This window comes from Spea bombifrons, chromosome 11 (assembly GCF_027358695.1).
Source record: "Spea bombifrons isolate aSpeBom1 chromosome 11, aSpeBom1.2.pri, whole genome shotgun sequence".
NCBI classification, from domain to species: domain Eukaryota; kingdom Metazoa; phylum Chordata; class Amphibia; order Anura; family Pelobatidae; genus Spea; species Spea bombifrons.
Window position 1 is genome coordinate 19,340,133 of NC_071097.1, and position 6,000 is coordinate 19,346,132.

The window sequence follows — 6,000 nt, forward strand, 5'->3', positions numbered from 1 at the left end:
AGACTCAAACACTACTCTCAAACCAATGCACATAATATTTTTTTTTAATGTCATATGCTCAAACATACACATAAGCATACCTGGGAACTATACCTGGGTTTTGCCCAGAGACTCTGGGTAACGCGTGCTTCTCCGGGTGAAACAGACCACAGACCACAGTTGGTCACCAGTTGGTCGACCAGGCCGATGGCAACGTGCAAGAATATTTATTCAACCCCCTTTGCACGTAACACAATTTTCAGGCATGCAGTTAGTAATCCAGGCAAATCAGTCCAGCGGTGGAACTACACAATGCGCAGAAATCTTGGTGTTTTTAGTGTTTCAACATTCAATATTCTTCTATCCGAGAAGCCCTAAAATAATCAACAAGTACCTCAAATGGTAAAAGGTAACCATAGTTCAGTACATTTTCCATTTGGTTGTAGTTATTAACTAATTTAGGAAGGGTGGTATTTAGGGATTTCTATTGGATTTTCCTCTACCTGTTATTATCAATGATGAAAATAACATGAGAGAGTGAGGTACTTTTCAGTGCCCTTGGTGGCACCAGACAAAGGAAAGCAGTAAGAGGGAATCAACCCACACTTAAAATAATATTTAAGATAATTAAAGCTGTCAACTATAACAAAACATCAGTCACATTGATGAAAATACCTAGGGAGTACAAAAATGAAACCTTGTTATTTTCAAATTATGAAAAATATATAGCTTATTTGAATGTGCAATGCAAGTAGCAATTTTTCTGTTTTTTAATGTTTTCAGTAAGATTTCCAAACTTGATTGGCGTTGCTTTTTCTTTCCGATCACATCTCCTCCATCCCAATTACTTTATAGGAAATAGTCTATGTTCTACTTCAAACATCTTAACTGGTGACAATTTAAGATGTTTGGTGTAGTCCTAAATCACCCAGAAAGACCATTTGGTTGTACTTTAAGATTTAAGAGTCTGTATTTCAGCCTACACTTCTATATGATATCCATTAGACTTGTGCATTCGTTTTCTTACAAACATTATTTTTTACAAAAATAGCATTTTTTGTGCGTTCATACGAATCAACAAAAATGAGGACGATCTCCAATGAAACTAACAAAAACGAATTGCAAAAGTGATGAAAATTCGTTTGGATTTGTTAGATTTGTTGCGATGTGTAGCCGCCGCCATTACAAGCCATTTTGGTGCCATTACAAGCCTTTTGGCGCTCCGTGATGAGCTAAAGTTGGAGGCACTGTGTGTAGGCGGGTACATATAAATGACTGATAGGTAGAAGTAGCCAAAAATTGGAGGTGGTCTCATTCATGATTATGGCTGTAATTGGTGGGTCCAACAACTCTCCAAAGTGAGAGTTTTCCTTACTTTTTTTACTCAGTCCAATCAGCATTTATAAGGAGAAAGGACAAGCATTAGATATATAAGTGTGCTGAAGCCATTTTAACTTGTCAGTAACAGCAGTTACAAACTGATGGGACTTGGCGTGTGAGATTTAGCAGAGTGTGAAATTAATGCTCATTACTCACCTACCATACTGCAAGTTAATTAATAGTTTATTTTAGTGCAGAAAATGTACTGTTATGGGGTGGATTGGAGATGTTGTAGTTACTACTGTGGTGTATTACAGGGACTGCAGCAGATAGTTTTGACGTTTAGTTGATTAAGACAGTTGCCCATTTATGCTACTAGTAAAACTTGTAATTTGTGGACAAGTTAATTTTTTATTATTTTTCTATAATTTTATCTATTATTCTTCATTAAAAATAAATATTGGTGACAAAACCAGGCTTTATAATATATATATATTACATATATATATATAATATATATGTCTAATATGCATACTTCACCTTGATAAGAAGTTGATAAACATTGGGCAAGAGTGAAGTTGAGTGAAGCAGTCTCAGCCTGGTTCAGCCCAGCTCATGAGGAAGACTCACGGTAAAAATGGCCCATTTCGGAATAAGTTTTTATTTTGTTTTTTTTTTTCTGCCTCTTGGTTCGGACAAAATTCTGAGGGCTAAATTGCCCCAAAATAAGTGACTCTCCCTTTGTCCCCTACCCTGTCCCCCAGACCTGTCTGTACCCCCTGAACTCTCTGCCTTGTATCTGTCCTTCAACCTGCTCACCTTCTCCAGGCATTGTCTGGTCTCCTCTGATCTCTCTATCCAGCTGCGATCCAACAGAAGAGATGGGAGGGACAGCAAGAGAGGGGAGGGAGTCAATGTGTGAGAGAGTATGCAGCTGTAGAGAAAAAATGGCAGGGGAGAGGGAGTGTGTAGTGTACGCAGTGCATACAATAGACACTAACCTAAATTACACTATATGGACAAAAGTATTGGGACACACCTCTTAGTGTTTGAGCCAGGCTCCTTACTTCCAGTGAACGAAAATCTTAATGCTTCAGCATACCACATTTTGGACAATGCTATGCTTCCAACTTTTTGGGAAGGCCCTTTTCTATTCTATGACTGTGCCCCTGTGCACAAAAGCAGGGTCCATAAAGACATGGTTAGATGAGTGTGATGTGGAAGAACTTGACTGGCTCCCATAGGTCGTGTCTTTCATTCAGGAGCGATATGTCTATCCCAAGTTTAAAATCAATCCTTACAGACTGTGGCTGCCCTATACTTATAAATAAAACATAGGATTCATGGGGATACTCAAACCCTGGTAACAACAATGCCAAACAGAACAACAAGAATGCTAGAATTCCTAAAATAAATTGTCATATATGAATGAAATACCAGGTCAGTCCCTACTTACATAAGGTGAAAATGGCAGTGTATACGAGTAGCCACTATCGCCTATGCTTAAATGCTCTAATCTCTACTATATTCCTCATCTATGTTACCATAATCTAAACATAAATCCAACACAAGTTTCTGAACAGCCCTATATTCTGTGTCATTAGAGGATTCTAGTACTTGTCCAGTATTTATGTAGGTGAGGCAGGAATATGTGCTGTGTTAGGGATTAGAACAGGGGTGTCCAAGTTTTTTCTGCAGTGGGCCACTTCATCAGAATTGTATACGTGCGCAGGCCGCACTCATTTTTCACTGTGACAAAAAATATGGCCTTTAATAAAATATGCAGATTAAAATAAAGTTAAATGACACAGAACCTTTACTCTTCCTCTCACTGATTTCTGGGCCTAGAAAGTTTTGCGACTACAAATTCAGGATTCCCTAGATTTATTCTAGGGATGAACTAAAATGAAAATTCTGGACCAAAACATTCAGGGTTCACTTAGCCAAAACCGAAAATGACCCCCACCTTTAAAAATAATAATAAAAACTCACATTTTTAATAAAAGTAGGTAACACACAATTGGACAAAATTAGCAATATGACTAGGCATGATAGGAGTGTGATTGCTAACAGCAATCACACTCCTATCATACCCAGGCAACGAATAAATGCTGGTACCTAGGCATGATGGGACTGTGCTCGCTGTGATTGCTGTTAGCAATCACACTCTTATCATGCCAAGTCAGCCAGTACATGCTGGTACAGGGTGGCTGTAAGTGATGTGCAGACCCCATACTGCTGGCAGCATCACTACACAAGGGGGGCAGCTAGCTAGGTTTCAGCATGTACTGGCTGACTTGGCATGATAGGAGTGTGATTGCTAACAGTAGTCACAGTCCTATCATGCCTAGGTTCCAGCACTTACACATCCATCCAGTAAATGCTGGAACCCAGGCTTGATGGGACTGTGATTGCTGTTAGCAATCACACTCCTATCATGCCAAGTCAGCTAATACACGCTGGTACAGGGTGGCTGTAAGTGCAGACCCCATACTGCTGGCAGCATCAATACACAAGGGGGGCAGCTGGCCAGGTTTCAGCATGTACTGGCTGACTTGGCATGATAGGAGTGTGATTGCTAACAGCAATCACAGTCCCATCATGCCTAGGTTCCAGCACTTACACATCCATGCTATCACACACACACTCATTTATTCATATAATCATTAATTCACAGATTCATTCCCTCAATCACACACACTCATTCAAACACCCTCCCCACCCCCTTACCTGCACTGCAGCTCCTTGATGCCGCTCACAGACTTCAGCAGGGGGCGCGGCCTCCCTCCACCTTCTCTGCTAAAGCACAGAGGAAGTAGGATGTCATCTGAACTCCGCTTCCTCTGTGCAGTCCAGAAGACCCTCCCACAAGTAAGTAGCAGGGCTTGAGGTGCGGCTCGCGTAAGATCGGTTGCCCTGGCTGCCGATCTTACGCGGGCTGCACCTCGAGGTCTCGCGGGCTGCATTTGGCCCGCGGGACGCATGTTGGACGCCCCTGGATTACAACAATTAAGGGTTAGATACTTAACCATAGGACTAGTGGCTAGGTCAGTGAAAGCCTTGCCATTTTGCCCTAAACTGAACTTCCACCAAAATTGCGGTGCTTTTGCTGACATCCTATTCTCGAATAGGAGGATCGACAGAGATGACATCATAGGGAACACCATCATTGCACTTCCGGTGACGTCCTCACCGATAGAAGGAAAGAAGATGAAAAACAGAAGATAGATTAAGAACAAGAAGGTGCGGAAGTGGTCGGCAGAAGCAGAAGTAGTCGATAGAGAAGATAGGGAACAATTAGAGAGAGTGAACAATAGTGTGAGAGAGTGAGTGAGAGTGAAAGAAAGTGAATGTGGACACCAGGCAACTAAACTGTTCATAGAAAGCCTTGTTTTTGTTTTTAGACAATGAAGTTTATTCCCCAAAGGCAGAATTGTTTTTTCAACTCCTTGACATCGCTACACATTATGAAGCACAATTCCTAGTGAGCTTCAGATGCAGGAATGATTGTCTAGTCTTGTATGTTAAATCAGTGAGATATCTACAAAATGCTCTTAACAAATGTGATTATTAATTAAACGGGGCACCTCAGGCCTCGCTGGAGAAACTTGCAAGTGTTGACCCTTCATAATTAATAGCGGAGAGAGTTTAAACAAAGGCTCTTCTATTAACTCTCTCTTTTGTGAATAAATTCCTTTGCCCCTAAAATATAACTCTAGCCAGAGCTGACTGCTATGTAGAAGACTCCACCTGTACACCAGTTTTTTTTTCCATATGTTTAATACTCATACACATCTTATACAGTATGGATGGTGGGGGACTCTGCTACCATATAAGGAGAGACCAAGATACAGAGCAAGAGAAGTTGGAACCATTTGAGTCCTGGCTAATGCTCTTGTATTCCTGGTGAGCCACCTCATTATTTTATATTAACTTATAGAGCACCAAGATTCTATAATCTTTTTCCAGTAGAATAGCCAATGAAAATTAACAATAACATTAAAAAAGACAACTTCCAAAATTGCTAATAACATTAACACACGTTGAGAACTTGAGAAAAAGGTGTATATACAAAGCGCCCTACGCACATGTTTAGAACTACTGATGCATCTACTGATGGAGAAGATGACTTTGCTTTTGGGAGGTCACAGTCTATTAGTTGGTTAAGGGGTAAGAAAATAAAAGGAGTGGGGCTTGATTGGATTAGAGATCTCAACAGTGGAGATTATTCCAGGATGCCGTTTAGGAGTGGGGATTCTATGCTCCCCTGATTAGAAGTATTTTAAAGAGCGACTATACTTCTTTTTTCTCATACAATTTCAGGATAAATTAACATCAGTACAGACTAAACGATTTTAGTGGCTCTTCTCAACCAATAAATTGATGATTGACCCTCTTTATTATAAAAAAGTTCTAGAAAACACCAGTGATTTGTAACAACAATCTCTTTTACTTTTCTACAAAAGTGACAGTGCTATGTTATCGACATTTAAAAATATATCTGTTTATGTGAATTCTCCCTGAATTGCAAACTTGCATGATTGCCCAATGCTCAGCAATCTTCCTCGCTTTCCTCTCTTGCCAAGCAGGAGGCATGAAATGTGAAAATACAGATTGTGTCTCACGTTAATCACAGTGAGGTCTATCAGTCATCCGGTAGCTCAGTTTATTGCATGTGACATAAATGGGGTTTTATATATT